The 18,066-nt window shown below is 43.1% G+C and overlaps 1 protein-coding gene across 1 annotated transcript in view; it reads right to left on the reverse strand.

Moving 5' to 3' along the window:
• Positions 1–237: 237 nt before the first annotated feature.
• LOC126214856 (chaoptin) overlaps positions 238–18,066 on the reverse strand; it is a 270,750-nt gene continuing 252,921 nt past the window's right edge. The window contains exon 19 of the mRNA XM_049941491.1: positions 238–1,498. The gene's annotated coding sequence lies outside the window, so the exon portion shown is untranslated. The remainder of the gene's footprint in view (positions 1,499–18,066) is intronic.

An 18,066-nucleotide genomic window follows, 5' to 3' on the forward strand; every position in this document is an offset into this window, starting at 1 on the left:
GCCAAGATGTGTTTGTTACCTAGCCAGAGAAGATTTCATAAGTGACATCTGCCCTGAAAGATTACGACTACATATTCTGAATCTAGCATCATTCCAGATAATAACTGTTTAGTGGACAGTTTCTGTCTGTTGATGTCATGTGTTTTATATACACTTACATAAATTAATGTACTAACTCAATTGAGGGATTTACATCATAACAAATGTAACATTAAAAATAATGTTTTGTACACTGTGGAGATTCGAAACGTATCTTTATTCATTTCCATTGACTTATTGTAAGGAACTTCATAAAATAAATACTTCTCTTATTACAGCAACAAAAGGGCAGTAGGTTGTCAGTTGGAAGTTCTCAGAGGTAACAATTTGTTTTTTTGTTATTTTCTTCATATTTCTTTAAAAGACAGAACATACAGCTGTTCTTGTGTTTATGCATATGTATGGACACTTCCTCACATTCCATCCCCTTAGTTTTGACAATGCCTATTATGCTAAACAAGTTTCAAGCTATACTATTACATGAAAGACAGCAAAGCATATATAAGTTAACAATTGCAACAGTGCAAATGCCAATATAAATTAACATACATTATAGTTCCTAATGAGTAACATAACACATATATATGTAATCAGTCTGTTAAGATGGTTTCATCTCCTATTTAATACCCTGTACTTAGAACTGTGTACTGTCTTATTCTTATTGCTAGTGCTTTCTCCACTTCCTCCTTAACACTATAAAACAATGATTGCTGTTAAAACTAGAAACAAATATATTACTCTTTTTTAAAACTATATTTGTTATGTACTTTGACAAAAGAAAGCTACTCAGTATTTCACATGTGTAAATACAGTTTTTCCCCTTCCTCACAAAGAGGAAAACAAAGAACTATTTGATAACAACACTGAAGATCAAAATGCAAGATAAAGACTGAATAAATAATGGGAGTTTGTGTGCATGTGAAGGTGGTGTACACGTGAAGTTTAAGAAATAATCTTGCCTGATATGTACAACATGTAACAATGTATGTACACTTTTGACAGCTGTATAAATGTCAGCTGAAATGCTAATATGCTAATAGCTACATACATTGTGGAGATATGTATACCTGTACATTTATAGTACCGTTACAGACACGTGAGGTATACTAAGAGATACACAAACAATATTCGCATTATTTTATGAGATTAATAGTCAAGCTAGTGCAAGTAAGCAGCGAAGCGCACAAGTGCTAGAAACTGTTAAGCATTAGGATCGACACATATGGTAGCTTTCCTACAGAAGCTATGATGCTTATTGGACAAGCACAGCAATGTTATGTACACATGTTTAACTTGTGTAGTCCTCAGCATTGATTTCACTGTCACCTCTGTGGATATTTCTGCCACATTCTTGCATGCACAAAGGTCTCCGAATATTTTTCATTTCCGTGTTGACAGGCCAAATGAAATAGGATAGTGGCTTTATCATTCAAAATGGCCTGTCTGACCTTTACAGAACCTGTAAAGAAAAAAGCAGTGACACATTACAGAATAATGTAGCAGAATGGATTGACATTAATACATTTAGTTTCTTTATACACATTGGTTTACGATTAAGGTGTCCCAAATGAGTTGCACATCAGGACAATGCAACAGAAAGATCAATTTTCTTAAAAATTACACGGAATTGTAAAAGGAGCATTGCGAAACCTAACTTTCGCTCTTCTCTCTTATTGAAAACCATAAGCCAAGACAGTCAGGTATGTGCAGTATTTCTTGACTTCCGGAATGCATTTGACTCGGTATCACAACTGCACTTATTATCGAAATATGATTGGGGTACGAAGCAAAATTTGTGACTAGATTGAGGATTTCTTCACAAGAAGAATCCAGTACGTTGTCTTGCATGGAAGCCGTCAACAGATGTAGAAGTAACTTCAGATGTGCCCGAGGAAAGTGTGTAGAAACCCATGGTGTTCATGTTGTGCATTAATGCCCCTTCAAATAATACTAACCTCACACTTTTTGTAGATGATAATGAAGTACTGCCTGTAAAAGTAGCACAAACGTTCAGTCAGATCTCGATAAGATTGCGAAGTGGGTAAAATAGCCAGTTTGCTTTAAATATTGTAAATACATAGTATTCGCTGACTACAATGTCAGTGAATCACAATTGGAATGTGTCGACAAATACTTGGGTGTAAGAATTTGTAGAGATATGAAACGAAACAGTCTCATAGGCTAATTTATAGGTATAGCAGGTGAAAGAATTCAGTTTGTTGGTACAGTGAAAGCCCATATAGATACAAGGTAGATTGCTTACAAAAGACTCTTGCGACCAATCGTAGAATACTGCTAATGTGTGTCGGACCCATACCAAATAGGACAAAGAGTTGATATTAAATGTCATCAAAGAGGGGTAGCATGAGTGATCATGGGTTGTGTGACCATCACGGAGATGTTCAAAACAGTGAGCTGCCTCCCGCTTGAATGTAGGTACAAACTGCACTGTAAGGGAAAAAAAGCGACGAACCACGAAGGAGTTACGAAAATTGGTCCACAGCGATGTTCAAACAGGTATCTACAGAAAAGGCAAAATTGCATACTTTGGCGGTCAGGGGAGGAATGTGTAATGCTGCAGCGCAGTTTCATCACGCGGCTGGCAGTGGTAGTAAACAGGGCATGCAGTCCTTACGAATATCATTCTACGTACTCAGCTGGGCAGTAACTATGCCTCGCAGACAGGCGTGTGAACAGTATACGTGGCAGTTAGCATTGGAGGGACCCGTATAGTTGGACTCGAAGACACCGGATGGAGTAATCGGCGGATCATTCGACATTTAAAAAGGTGCGATGCCACTACTCGACGATGTTGGCAGAAATGGATGAACCACGGACGAACACAGTGTCAACAAGGGAGCACCCGACCTAGAGAGGCGACAGAATGAGAGGGCAGAGCAATCACTCCCGAGGCACTCAGAGCCCCGGGTTCGTCTTTATCATCGACGTGACGTGCAACTTGCGCTCCAGTGACCAGCAGGCCATTTGTAGGCGGCTCACAGAATGGAGGCCCCCTTGTGCGGAATACCACTGACCTCTTTCAAATAACTTCCGGGAATTCAGCCAGGTAACACTTTCAGCGACCGCCGATATTTCGGCGGGAGAACACCCCGCCATTTTCAAGGCAAACTGCAACGGACAGGCGGCGTACATGCAAATTTAAAACTTCGGTTCTCGGACCGAAGCAGGGAAGCTAACACACACACTTAACACAAGTGCCACCAAAGATGATCTTGGTCTGCGTAAGGTAGGTGTAGCTGCGGCATGGCATATATTGGTCAAACTATCAGGACCGTGGAGGACCGATGTACTGAGCATAAACGGCACACACGATTACAGTAGCCAAGTAGATCTGCTATTGCCGAACATTGCTTGGATACTGGTCACCCCATGTTATATAATCACACCGAGATATTGGCATGCACGTCCAGCTATTGGGACAGTGTTATTAAGGAGGCAGTTGAAATTAGCGAGCAACCTCGTTAACGGGGATGGAGGTTTTTGTTTAAACTCTGCTTGGAATCCGGCTCTCTTCCTTGTCAAAAAACAGAGAGACAGAGTCAATGCTACCTCACCTGCGAATTCGTAGTCTCACTATCGATAGCTCTGACTTTGGTCATCTTTGGTGGTACTAGTCTTCAGTGTGTGTGTTATCTTTCCTGCTTCAGTCCGAGAACCGAGGTTTTAAATTTGCATGTACGTCACCTGTCCGTTGCAGTTTGCCTGGAAAATGGCGGGGTGTTCTCCCGCCGAAATATCAGCGGTCGCTGAAAGTGTTACCTGGCTGAATTCCCGGAAGTTATTTAAAAGTTATATACGCCAGGAGAAACTCAGGTCTTACCACTGACCTCTGTATACCACGGCTTCCAGTGGCGACAGGCACACCCGAACAGGAATCTCATTGACTGAAGTAGAATTGACTTCAGTAGTGGGTCTCGCTTCGAATTGAGCCGCAACGACCAGTGAAGATGTGTCTGGGACAGCACCGGTGTACCAACCTGACAGTCGTCTCCCAAATGACTCGAAAACCAATAGTGATGGTCTAGGGTGCCATCTCTTTGCGTGCCAGCGCCTCTTCGGTGGTCATCCGCGGCGCCTTTACAGCACAGCGGTGCATCAAACATTTTCTACATCCTGTTTTGCTGCCCTTCATGGCAAGCCATCCGGAGCATACATTTCAGCAACATAATGCCCGCCCACACACGGCAAGAGCTTCTACTGGTTGTCTTCGTGCTTGTCAAACCCTACCCTGGCCAGCAAGGTCTCCGGATCTCTCCACAACTGAGAACGTTTGGAACTTCATGTGCAGTGCCCTCCAACCAGCTCCGGATTTTGACGACCTAACCCGCCACTCTAACAGAATTTAGCCCTCAGGAGGACATTCAACAACTCTATCAACGAATGCCAGGCCGAATAACAGCTTGCATAAGGGCCAGAGGTGGAGCAACTCCTTATAGACTTGCTCAGGCTGTGAAACTCTTTCTCTTGAACAAATCATCTGATTTTAGTGAAATTGTAGTTAGTTGTTTGGCTGTACATGTCGATAACATCTAGCGATTTCCGCCCTATTCGGATAATTCCTTCGTGGTGCGTCATTTTTTGTCTTAGAGTGTATCTCCTGAAAGCCCGACACTGATGTGAGTGTGCCAACTGTAAAAATTGTTAGTTCGCCTAAATAGGTCATTCCAAAGAATTTAAATATGCTTAATCTCATGTTCGTAAATTGTCGAAGTGTCTGAAGCAAGATCTCCGAGTTAATCTCCGAAATAAACAATAGCAATGCCAATATTGTATTAGCTACCGAAAGTTGGTTGAAACCAGCCGTAAAAACAGTGAAATTTTCAACTCTGATTCGACAATGTTTGCATCTAGGACTGATGCTATGGGAGGTGGTGTGTTCATTGCAGTTAAAATCTGTTTAAACGCAGTTGAGATCGATACTGCGTCGGACTGTGAAATAGTTTGGATAAAGCTGTCAATCAGACAAGGATTGACCATTATATTAGGATGTTTTTATAGACCACCAGCATCCGCAACAAACGTCGCAGAACGTTTCAGGGAAAGTCTTGGGTACATAGGAAGTAAATATCCAAATTATCCATTAGTTGTAGGTGGAGACTTTCATCTAGCATCCATTGACCGAGAAAATTAAACGTTTATCATAGGGGGCAGAAACAAAAATTCGTGTGAAGTTATTCTAGGAGCGCTCTCAACATACAACCTTCAGCAATTGATTAGAAAACCAGCTCGAGATGGGAACATATTAGATATCTTGGCGGCAAACAGACCTGATCTTTTTGAGGAAGTTAATCTAGAAGAAGGTATTAGCGACCATAATCTCACTGTGGCTTCTATGTCAGTGGAAGTTCCAAGAAAAAAAAAAGAAAGCAAAGAAACAGCGAAGAGTTTTCTTGTTTGGGAAAGCAAATAAAAGTGTCATTAATGAATATCTTCATAGTCAGCTCCAACCATTCACCACGGGACACAAATATATTGAGCATTTTGGTCGGAATTTAAAGGAATTGTCTATCATGTGCTAGAGAAGTATGTGCCTAGCAAAAGTATAGGGGAAGGAAAGGATCCACCTTGGTACAACAAACATATTAGCAAATTGCTTAGAATGCAGAGAAATTTGCACAGTTGTTTTAAACGTAGTCACTGCCCCGCTGACAAACAGAAATTATGCGAAATGAAAGCAGCTGTCAGAAGGATAATGAGAGACTCTATTAAAGAATTTGAAAGCAATATTTTATCTGCAGATTCTAAAAATAACCCCAAAAAATTTTGGTCGTACGTAAAATCTATGAACGCTACAAATAATTCAGTACCTTCTCTTTCTGACAGTACGGATAATGTAACTGATGATGATAAACAGAAGGCCGAAATTTTAAACCTAGCTTTCAAAAACTCATTTACAATAGAGGACTGCAGCAGCATTCCTCGTTTCAATTATCGAACTAACGAAAGGATGGCTGACATAGTGTTTAGTGTATCTGGGATTGTAAAACAGTTAAGATCCTTAGACGCAAGAAAGGCATCTGGCCCAGACGGTATCCCCGTAGGATTTTATGTTGACTATGCTACAAATATAGCACCATTCTTAACCGTCATCTACCAGAGATCACTGGAACGGCGGAAAGTTCCACGAGACTGGAAGAAGGCCCAGGTCATAGCAATCTATAAAACGGGTAGAAAATCGGATGTACATAATTATCGGCCAATTTCACTGACATCGATTTGTTGTAGAATCATGGAACATATTTTGTGTTAGACATAATGACCTTTCTAGACTCTGAGAAGCTCATCTGCAGAAACCAGCACGGTTTTAGGAAACAGCGGTCATGCGAGACAAAGCTGGCCCTCTTTGTGCATACAACAGGCTCTAGATACCGGCTCCCAGGTTGATGCCATATTTCTCGACTTTCGAAAGGCGTTAGACTCATTTCCGCACTGTCGCTTGCTACAAAAAGGGCGCGCTTACGGTCTGTCCAATGACATATGCGGTTGGATAGAAAGTTTTCTAACAGACAGGGAGCAGTATGTCGTCCTGAACGGGGTAACTTCAACAGAAACAAGAGTAACTTCAGGTGTGTCCCAGGGCAGCGTAATAGGTCTTCTGCTTTTTTACGATTTACATAAACGATGATCTGGTTGATGGTATTGACAGCGGCCTTAGACTGTTTTCCGATGATGCTGTAGTCTACAGGAAAGTAGTATCACATGAAAGTTGTGAACAAATCAATGATGATTTGAAGAAAATAAATGCGTGGTGTAATGACTGGCATTTATCTCTCAATATTAGTAAGTGTAACCTACTGCGTAAAACAAGGTGAAAATCCCCATTAATGTACGAGTAGAAAATAAATGATCAGTCTTTGGAAGCGGTAACATCAGTCAAGTATCTGGGTGTGACTATTCCAAATTATCACAAATGTAATGATCAGATTACACAAGTAACGGGTGAGGCGAAGTCTAGATTGCAGTTTATTGGTAGAATCCTGAAGCGATGCAGTCCTTCAACAAAGGAAATAGCTTACAATACGTTAGTTCGAGCAGTCTTAGAGTATTGTTCGTCTGTATGGGACACTTACCAGTTGGGTCTGATTCAAGAGATTGAGAAGGTCCAAAGAAGAGCGCAAGATTCGTGACTGGTACATTTAGCCATCGCGAGAGCGTTACAGATCTCATAGAAAGTTTGAAGTGGGACACACTTGCAGACAGACGACTCGCTAAACAGAAGAGGCTGCTCACTAAATTCCGAAAGTCAATCTTCACCGAGGATGTAAAGCATATATTATTACCACCAACTTTCAAATCGCGTAATGATCACCATTCAAAGATAAGGGAAATAAGAGCTCGTACTGAGGCGTTCAGACAGTCGTTTTTTCCTCGCGCGATCCGCGAGTGGAACAGTGGAAGGGGGGGGGGGGGGGGGGAATAAGACTTTGATTGTGACCTCCGCCACACACCGCTTGGTGGCTTGGCAGTTCACTTGAGATGAAAGACACTGAGATATTTTGGATCAACCCCCCCCCCCCCCACCCTCCTGCCTCTTGTTTTTGACAGAACCGTCCCTAAAGTTTATGACACGTAACTGATTCAAAATTGACGGGAATGATAGATGTATGAAAATTAAGCAGTTTGTATATTTGGAGTCCACAAACGCATATTCTCCTAGAAATGGAAGAAAGAAAGTGTGAAGACCGCCGCTTACGTTCACACAGGGTCCATGCTACTCAACAAAACCGCCAGGTAACAAGGCATCCGGCTATGGAGGAGTGAACCTGTGTTCGATTCCCACACGCAGTCTGAGTTTTCCTTTTTCATTTGCATTTTCTCTGTACCAAAGTTGGTAGGAATGGGAGGGTTGATAAGGTAATCAATATGGAGTAACAACAAGGTAGGCAAAGAAATTTTTCAAATGACTTGGACTAACACTCTCCGTCTTCAGGCCACGAGTGGCCTACCAGGACCATCCGACCGCCGTGTCCTCCTCGGTGGAGGATGCGGATAGGAGCGGCGTGGGGTCAGCACACCGCTCTTCCGGTCGTTATGATGGTTTTCTTGACCGAAGCCGCTACTACTCGGTCGAGTAGCTCCTCAATTGGTATCACGAGACTGAGTGCACCCCGAAAAATGGCAGCAGCGCATGAGGGCCCGGACGGTCACCCATACCAGTGCTGGCCACGCCCAAAAGTCCTTACCTTCGGTGATCTCACGGGAACCGGTGTAGCCACTGCGGCAAGGCCAAAGAATTAAAGTTTTAATCCTGGTTTCTTCAAAATGCCTCCATCTCCAACCCTGTTACACGTCCTCACGTTCCTCCGAACGACTACACGGTTGGTACTTGTCTTATAAATATACGGAGAAAATATATTCAAAGCACTGTCGACGTGTAATGAATGCAATCTCCACAAAACTGCATTGTTCCTTCTGCAGATTTGTCGGAGTACAGATTTCGTTTATGTTTAAAAATATTGCTTCAGACGGTAAAAACGAAACTCTTCTAAAACCTTTTTGTTGTCCGTCTGTCTCTCTGCCATTTTTCTCTGGAAGGGATAGACGCCTGAAATTTATGACACGTGCTGATCTCTATAGACCCTCGGCCCTGTACTGAAGCCTTTAAGTGAGCGAAATCAAAAGATACGGTCATTGACGTCACATATTTTGGTACTCTCGAACTCGCTTATCACTTGGCCTAGAATCACGAAATTTGACAAAAAGGAGGGTTTCACAGTACAACCAAAGTAAAAAATCCGAAAACAACAAATTTCTAATTATGTCACACGAAAAAAAAATTTTTGTCATTTCTTGTCTGATTCCGCTTGTTCGTACGTCTGTTGAAAAGCCTTTTTCTCAGAAGGGGTAGACGTATCAAGTTGACATTTATTTCACATACTGAAGTCTATAGCCCCTTTGCAATTCCCTCATACGTCATGTCTACGTGCAATAATCGTTCCTGCATATCCCCGCAGGGATTGAGAAGGAAAACTTAGATTAATTGTAGCGTTCACAGAGTCACTTCAGCAATTATTATTTCTGTGCTCCGTACGTGAATGGAATGATAACAAGTCCTAATAACGGAAACATTGAGAAGTACCCTCTGCCGTGCACTTCAGAGTAGTTCGCTAAGTAGAGATATGGATGTGGATGTACATGTACCAGTAAATTGGTAAAAAGGAACTATGTACGATGAAGTGACAAAAGTTGTGGGAAGGCGGTTGCACATATACAGATGGCGCTAGTGTCGCGTACACAAGATGTAAAAGAGCAGTGTTGGCGAAGCCGTCATTTGTACCCAGGTGAAAGGGTTTTCGACGTGATTATGGCCGCACAATGGGAATTAACGGATATTGTAAATACGGAATGGTAAGTGGAGCTAGACGCATGGGACATTCCATTTCGGGAATTCAATATTCCGAGACCTACAGTGTGAGGTGTGTGCCGAAAATCCAAATTTTGAGGTATTACGTCTCAACACGGACAACGCAGTGGCCGACGGCCTTCACTTAACGACCGAGAGCAGAGGCGTTTGTGTAGAGTTGCTGACATATAAGCAACATTCCGTGAAGTAACTGCAGAAATCAGTATGGAGGGACGTACGAAGGGTTTATCCGTTCGGACAGTTTGGCGAAATTTGGCGTTAATGGGTCATGGAAACAGACGACTGACGCGAGTGCCTTTGCTAACAGCACAACACCGCCTACAGTGCTTTTCCTGGGGTCATGATTATATCGGTTGGACCATAGACGATTGGAAAACTGTGGCGTGGTTAGACGAGTCCCGATTTCAGTCGATAAGAGCTAGTGATAGGGTTCGAGTGTGGCACGGACGCCACGAAACCGTGGAAGCAAGTTGTCAAGGCAGTGTACAAGCTGCTGGTGGCTCCATAATGGTGTGCGATGTGTTTATACAGAATGGACTGGGTCCTCTGGTCCGACTGAACTGACCATTGACCAGAGGTGGTTATGTCCGGCCAAGTGGAGACCACTTGTAGCCTTTCATGCACTTCATGTTCCCAAACAACGATGGAATTTTCATGGATGACAATGATATCGTGCCTTGTCACAGGATCACAGTTGTTTGCGATTAGTTTCAAGAACTTTCTGGAGAGCCCTATCGCATTCGTTAGGGCATTCCAGATCGTCAGACATGAATCCCATTGGACATTTACGGGACATAACCGAGAGGTCAGTGGTGCACAACATCCTGCACCGGCAACACACTTGCAATATGGACGGATACAGTGGCAGCGTGGCTCAATATTTTTGCAGGGGGCCTCTGATGACTTGTGGAGTCCATGCCACGTCGATTTGCTGCACTGCGCCGGGCAAGACGAGTTTCGACACTATATTGGGAGGTATCTCACGAATTTTGCCAGCTCAGTCCACTAGACTACCCATTGTATCAGTTTTTTGGAAATTTGTGGTAAGTTTCTATTGTACCAACTGCTGAGGTCATCGGTCCCTAGACTGACACACTACTTAATCTAACTATCACTAACTTGCGCTAAGGACAGCCTACACACCCATGCCCGATAGAGGACTCTAACCTCCGTCGGAAGGGGGGGGGGGGGGGCACCGTGGCAAGGCGCCCCCTTACACCGCGCGGCTACACCGTGCAGCTATGTATCATTCCGTAGGGTCGAGAAGAAGAGATTAGATTAATTATATCATGAACAGAGGCATTTGATCAATCATTCCTTCTGTGTGGGAACAAGCCATGATAACTGGAACAATGAGAAGTACCCTCTGCAGTGCACTTGACTGTGGTTTGCAGCGTACGTATGGGGATGCACCAAATCAATGTGTTAAATAAACTGAAGCTGATCACATCTAGTGCACAGCAAAAAGACTATATTAGCGTCAAGATAGAGGCAAAAGCTAAGATCAAACTAAATCGCGAAGAATACATAATCAGAGACATAAAACGAGCAATGGCAAGCACTGACCTCTATCTGATTAATACGTGGCACAGACACCTGTAACAGTGTAGAGTCTTAAGAGTTTGAGGAACACCGATGTACTTGGTACATTCACTAAATTTTTCACCTCGAATCCTAAGGATGTAGGTCATTCGTTCTTTATTGCTTCAAGGATGTGTGCTAGCACCATCTTAGTTTCATCACCATTCAAATGACGATCAGTTTGGCTTTGGAAAAGGTAAAGGCGCGAGAGAGGCAATTCTGACGTTGCGGTTGATAATAGATACAAGACTGCAGAAAAATCAAGACACGTTCATAGGAAATGTCGACCTAGAAAAAGCGTTCGACAATGTAAAATGGTGCAAGATGTTCGAAATTCTGAGAAAAGTAGGGGTAAGCTACAAAACATACATAATGTATACAAGAGCCAAAGGGGAGTAATAAGAGTGGACGACGAAGAACGAAATGCTCGAATTAAAAAGGATATAGGACAGGGATGTAGTCTTTCGCCCTTACTGTTCAATCTGTACATCTAAGATGCAATGGTGGAAATAAAAGAAAGATTCAGGAGTGAAATTAACGTTCAAGGTGAAAGGATGTCAATAATACGATTCGCCGATGACATTGCTAGCCTGAGTGAAAGCGAAGAAGAATTACATGATATGCTGCATGGAATGGACAGTCTAATGAATACAAAATATGGATTGAGAGTAAATCGAAGAAAGACGAAAGTAATGAGAAATATCAGAAACGACAACAGCGAGAAACTTAACATCAGGATTGATGGTCACGAAGTTGTGAAGTTAAGGAATTTTGCTACCTAGTCAGCAAAATAACGAATGACGGACGGAACAAGGCAAAAAGGGCGCCGGCCGGAGTGGCCGTGCGGTTCTAGGCGCTACAGTCTTGATCCGAGCGACCGCTACGGTCGCAGGTTCGAATCTAGCCTCGGGCATGGATGTGTGTGATGTCCTTAGGCTAGTTTTAATTAGTTCTAAGTTCTAGGCGACTGATGACCTCAGAAGTTAAGTCGCATAGTGCTCAAAACCATTTGAACCAAAAAGGGTATTCCTGGCCAAAGGAAGTCTATTAGTACCAAACATAGGCCTTAATTTGAGGAAGAAATTTCTGAGAATGTACGTTTGGAGCACAGCATTTTGTGGTAGTGAAACATGGAAAATCGGAACAGAAGCGAATCGAAGCATTTGAGATGTGGTGCTACAGACGAATGCCGAAAACTAGCTGGACTTATAAGGTAAGGAATGAGGAACTTCTGCGCAGAATCGGGGAGGAAAGGAATATGTGGAAAACACTGACAGGATGATAGGACATATGTTAAGAAATCAGGGAATGGCTTCCATGGTGCTAGAGGGAGCTGCTGAGGGCAAAAACTGTAGAGGAAGACAGAGATTGGAATACATCCAGATGATAATTGAGGACCTACGTTGCAAGAGCTATTCTGAAAAAGGCTCTGAGCACTATGGGACTTAACTTCTGAGGTCATCAGTCCCCTAGAACTTAGAACTACTTAAATATAACTAACCTAAGGACATCACACACATCCATGCCCCGAGGCAGGATTCGAACCTGCGACCGTAGCGGTCGCGCGGTTCCAGACTGTAGCGCCTAGAACCGCTCGGCCACCCCGGCCGGCTGCTTACTCTGAGATGAAGAGGTTGGCACAGGAGAGAAATTCGTTGCGTGCCGCATCAAACCAGTCAGAGATCGATGATTCAAATAAAAATAAGTCTGAATGATGTCGTCGTTGAAATGCAGAGCAGCGTTCGAAATGTGTACCATTTATTTCGTACATAATTACTGGATCTCACTAGATATCCCATTGAGCATCTCGACAGCAGGAGCAATAGAGCTTGGTGAAACAAATGAGACATGAAATGACGCATAATTTCACGAGCTAGGAGACTAGCGTTTAAAACATGGCCGACAATCGACGACTAACAACGCAGCACCGATCGACAGTCTTGTTACTTTTCACGAAACAGAAATTCCTCTAATGACTTAGAGGCAGTTTTGACAACGGTTTAACACACGGTGGGTCCCTTGCAAGAGAATCATTCAGACGCTGTATGACCAATTTGTACAGGAAGGACCAATATTGGAAGCGAAACGACCTCGGCCGAAGCCTGTTTGTTCGCCGGAGAATACTGAAGAGGTACGACCTGTTGTACAGAGAAGCATCAGAAAATCGCGCGGTGGAAATGGCAATAACTACCGCTCCGTTCAACGGATTCTTAAACCTGACCTCCGTAGGTAACCGTGCAAGATGGTCTCTGCTTAGAAGCTCACATCAGAACACAATCGGCAAAAGACTACTGTTTGCCCGCCAGGTGGAGGATGGGGAACAAACACTCAACAACGCCTGGTTTTCAGACGAAGCGCATTTTCATTTGGACAGTGTGGTTAACAAAGTGTTCGCATTTGAGCTACTGAAAATTCGAATGTGCTTCATGAACGATAACATCGTGCTCCGAGGACTACAGTATGGGTCGCAATTTCCAGTCACGGACCTATTTAGACCTCCTTTCTTAGAAAAACTGTGTGCAGTACGCGTTAAGTATCTTCGTTCCACAGCTTCTTGCTATTGCGCTGCCCTTCAGCACACAATGGTTCTCGCAAGATGGAGAAAGGCGACATACTGCAAACACTATGCTGGGTTTCTTACACGTGCGTTTCGACATACGCGTCAATTCACTCTGATTTCCAGGTCGTTTCAACGACAGACAACTTCGGCAGTAGTCCAGAACTAAACCTGTGTGGCCTCTTTCTTTGGGGATACCTAAAGGAAACAGTTTTCCCGAAACACCCACATGATTTATTGGAGCTCAGAGGCCTTATTCTTTAAGCCAGCGGTGAAATCACAGAAGAATGCGCTGTAGGCTTATTGCTAACATTACTGTTCGTGTGAACGAAGTTAAGACTCAAAATGTTGCACATTCCGGATAACTGCTGAATCCTAACAATTCTCCACAGACTGTTTTCGACGGTAGTATGTGTGCCTTTTAGTTTGCACTAACAGTATCATGTTTACTCCAAAACAAAATGGTGACACATTTCGTGCTCCACTCCGTATTCGAGAACATATGCGGTCAAATATACCTGCCGGCGCATTATAAGGTCTGACTACAGAGTAAAAAGAGACATTACAGCTGACATTACACACAACAGGCACACTGTGCCAACGTTGGTCAATGTTGCCCTATGGCAGGCACGATCCACGGTGTCAAAAACCAGCTGCCGAAAAAACCGGCACGACAATTATGTGTTCCCAGTCATGGGAATCACCGCCTTCAGGGACACGGGGGACATATACTCCCTCCTCCCCCAGTTTTTTATTTTTCTCTCGAGAAACAGACTCAATTTTTTGAGTCTTACTTAACAAAAACGACACCGTTGAACGAATATACAGGGTGATCTATTGATCGTGACCGGGCCAAATATCTCACGAAAAAGGCGTCAAACGAAAAAACTACAAAGACGAAACTTGTCTAGCTTGAAGGGAGAAACCAGATGGCGCTATGGTTGGCCCGCTAGATGACGCTGACATAAGTCAAACGGATATCAACAGCGATTTTTTAAATAGGAACGCCCATTTTTTATTACATATTCGTGCAGTACGTAAAGAATTATGACTGTTTTAGTTGGACCACTTTTTTCAGTTTGTGATAGATGCTGCTGTAATAGTCACAAACATATTGTTGTTGTTGTTGTTGTTGTGGTCTTCAGTCCGGAGACTGGTTTGATGCAGCTCTCCATGCTACTCTATCCCGTGCAAGCTTCTTTATCTCCCAGTACCTACTGCAACCTACATCCTTCTGAATCTATTTAGTTTATTCATCTCTTGGTCTCCCTCTACGATTTTTACGCTCCACGCTGCCCTCCAATGCTAAATTTGTGATCCCTTGATGCCTCAGAACATGTCCTACTAACCGGTCCCTTCTTTTTGTCAAGTTGTGCCACATACTCCTCCACAATTCTATTCAGTACTTCATCATTAGTTATGTGATCTACCCATCTAATCTTCAGCATTCTTCTGTAGCAACACATTTCGAAAGCTTCTATCCTCTTCTTGTCCAAACTATTTATCCTCCATGTTTCACTTCCATACATGTATACACTCCATACAAATATTTTCAGAAACGACTTCCTGACACTCCATGTTAAAAAATTTTTCTTCTTCAGAAACGCTTTCCTTGCCATTGCCAGTCTACATTTTATATCTTCTCTACTTCGGTCATCATCAGTTATTTTGCTCCCCAAATAGCAAAACTCCTTTACTACTTTAAGTACCTCATTTCCTAATCTAATTCCCTCAGCATCACCCGACTTAATTCGACTACATTCCATTATCCTCGTTTTGCTTTTGATGATGTTCACCTTATGTCCTCCTTTCAAGACGCTATCCATTCCGTTCAACTGCTCTTCCAAGTCCTTTGCTGTCTCTGACAGAATTACAATGTCATCTGCGAAGCTCAAAGTTTTTATTTCTTCTCCATGGATTTTAATACCTACTCCGAATTTTTCTTTTGTTTCCTTTACTACTTGCTCAATATACAGATTGAATAACATCGGGGAGAGGCTACAACCCTGTCTCACTCCCTTCCCAGCCACTGCTTCCCTTTCATGCCCCTCGACTCTTATAACTGCCATCTGCTTTCTGTACAAATTGTAAATAGCATTTCGCTCCCTGTATTTTACCCCTGCCACCTTTAAAATTTGAAAGAGAGTATTCCAGTCAACATTGTCAAAAGCTTTCTCTAAGTCTACAAATGCTAGAAACGTAGGTTTGCCTTTCCTTAATCTTTCTTCTAAGATAAGTCGTAAGGTCAGAATTGCCTTACGTGTTCCAGTATTTCTACGGAATCCAAACTGATCTTCCCCGAGGTCGGCTTCTACTAGTTTTTCCATTCGTCTGTAAAGAATTCGTCTTAGTATTTTGCAGCTGTGGCTTATTAAACTGATTGTTCGGTAATTCTCACATCTGTCAACACCTGCTTTCTTTGGGATTGGAATTATTATATTCTTCTTGAAGTCTGAGAGTATTTCGCCTGTCTCATACTTCTTGCTCACCAGATCGGAGAGTTTTGCCAGGACTGGCTCTCCCAAGGCCATCAGTAGTTCTAATGGAATGTTGTCTACTCCCGGGGCCTTGTCTCGACTTAGGTCTTTCAGTGCGCTGTCAAACTCTTCACGCAGTATCTTATCTCCCGTTTCGTCTTCGTCTACATCCTCTTCCATTTCCATAATATTGTCCTCAAGTACATCGCCCTTGTATAGACCCTCTATATACTCCTTCCACCTTTCTGCTTTCCCTTCTTTGCTTAGAACTGGGTTTCCATCTGAGCTCTTGATATTCATACAAGTGGTTATCTTTTCTCCAAAGGTCTCTTTAATTTTCCTGTAGGCAGTATCTATCTTACCCCTAGTGAGATAAGCCTCTACATCCTTACATTTGTCCTCTAGCCATCCCTGCTTAGCCATTTTGCACTTCCTGTCGATCTCATTTTTGAGACGTCTATATTCCTCCTTTCGTCAATTAAGTTCAATATTTCTTCTGTTACTCAAGGAGTTCTACTAGCCCTCGTCTTTTTACCTACTTGATCCTCTGCTGCCTTCACTACTTCATCCCTCAGAGCTACCCATTCTTCTTCTACTGTACTTCTTTCCCCCATTCCTGTCAATTGTTCCCTTACGCACGCATGACTATTAAATTTTCGTCTCCCTTCACTACCTTAATAATTTCTTTTATCTCATCATACATTTCTCCAATTTCTTCATCATCTGCAGAGCTAGTTGGCATATAAACTTGTACTACTGTAGTAGGCATGGGCTTTGTGTCTATCTTGGCCCCCAAATGCGTTCACTATGCTATTTGTAGTAGCTAACCCGCACTCCTATTTTTTTATTCATTAAACCTACTCCTGCATTACCCCTATTTGATTTTGTGTTTATAACCCTGTATTAACCTGACAAAAAGTCTTGTTCCTCCTGCCACCGAACTTTACTAATTCCCACCATATCCAACTTTAACCTATCCATTTCCCTTTTCAAATTTTCTACTCTACCTGCTCGGTTTAGGTATCTGACATTCCACGCTCCGATCCGTAGAACGCCAGTTTTCTTTTTCCTGATAACGACGTCCTCTTGAGTAGTCCCCGCCAATGGGGGACTATTTTACCTCCGGAATATTTTACCCAAGAGGACGCCATCATCATTTATCCATACAGTAAAGCTGCATGCCCTCGGGAAAAATTACTGCCGTATTTTCCCCTTGCTTTCAGCCGTTCGCAGTACCAGCACAGCAAGGCCGTTTTGGTTAATGTTGCAAGGCCAGGTCAGTCAATCATCCAGACTGTTGCCCCTGCAACTACTGAAAAGGCTGCTGCCCCTCTTCAGGAGCCACACGTTTGTCTGGCCTCTCAACAGATACCCCTCCGTTGTGGTTGCACCTACGGTACGGCCATCTATATCCGTCAGATCCGGTGAACGTGCGGGCCATGGTATGGCGCTTCGATGACCAATCCACCTGTCATGAAACATGCTATTCAATACCGCTTCAACCGCACGCTAGCTATGTGCCGGACATCCATCATGTTGGAAGTACATCGCCATTCTGTCATGCAGTGAAACATCTTGTACTAACATCGGTAGAACATTACGTAGGAAATCAGCACACATTGCACCATTTAGATTGCCATCAATAAAATGAGGGCCAATTATCCTTCCTCCCATAATGCCGCACCATACATTAACCCGCCAAGGTCACTGATGTTCCACTTGTCGCAGCCATCGTGGATTTTCCGTTACCCAATAGTGCATATTATGCCGGTTTACGTTACCGTTGTTGGTGAATGACGCCTCATCGCCAAATAGAAAGCGTGCAACAAATCTGTCATCGTCTCGTAATTTCTCTCGTGCCCAGTGGCAGAACTGTACACGACGTTCGAAGTCGTCGCCATGCAATTTCTGGTGCATAGAAATATGGTACGGGTGCAATCGATGTTGATGTAGCATTCTCAACACCGACGTTTTTGAGATTCCCGATTCTCGCGCAGTTTGTCTGCTACTGATGTGCGGATTAGCCG

This window comes from Schistocerca nitens, chromosome 12, assembly GCF_023898315.1.
Source record: "Schistocerca nitens isolate TAMUIC-IGC-003100 chromosome 12, iqSchNite1.1, whole genome shotgun sequence".
Classification (NCBI taxonomy): domain Eukaryota; kingdom Metazoa; phylum Arthropoda; class Insecta; order Orthoptera; family Acrididae; genus Schistocerca; species Schistocerca nitens.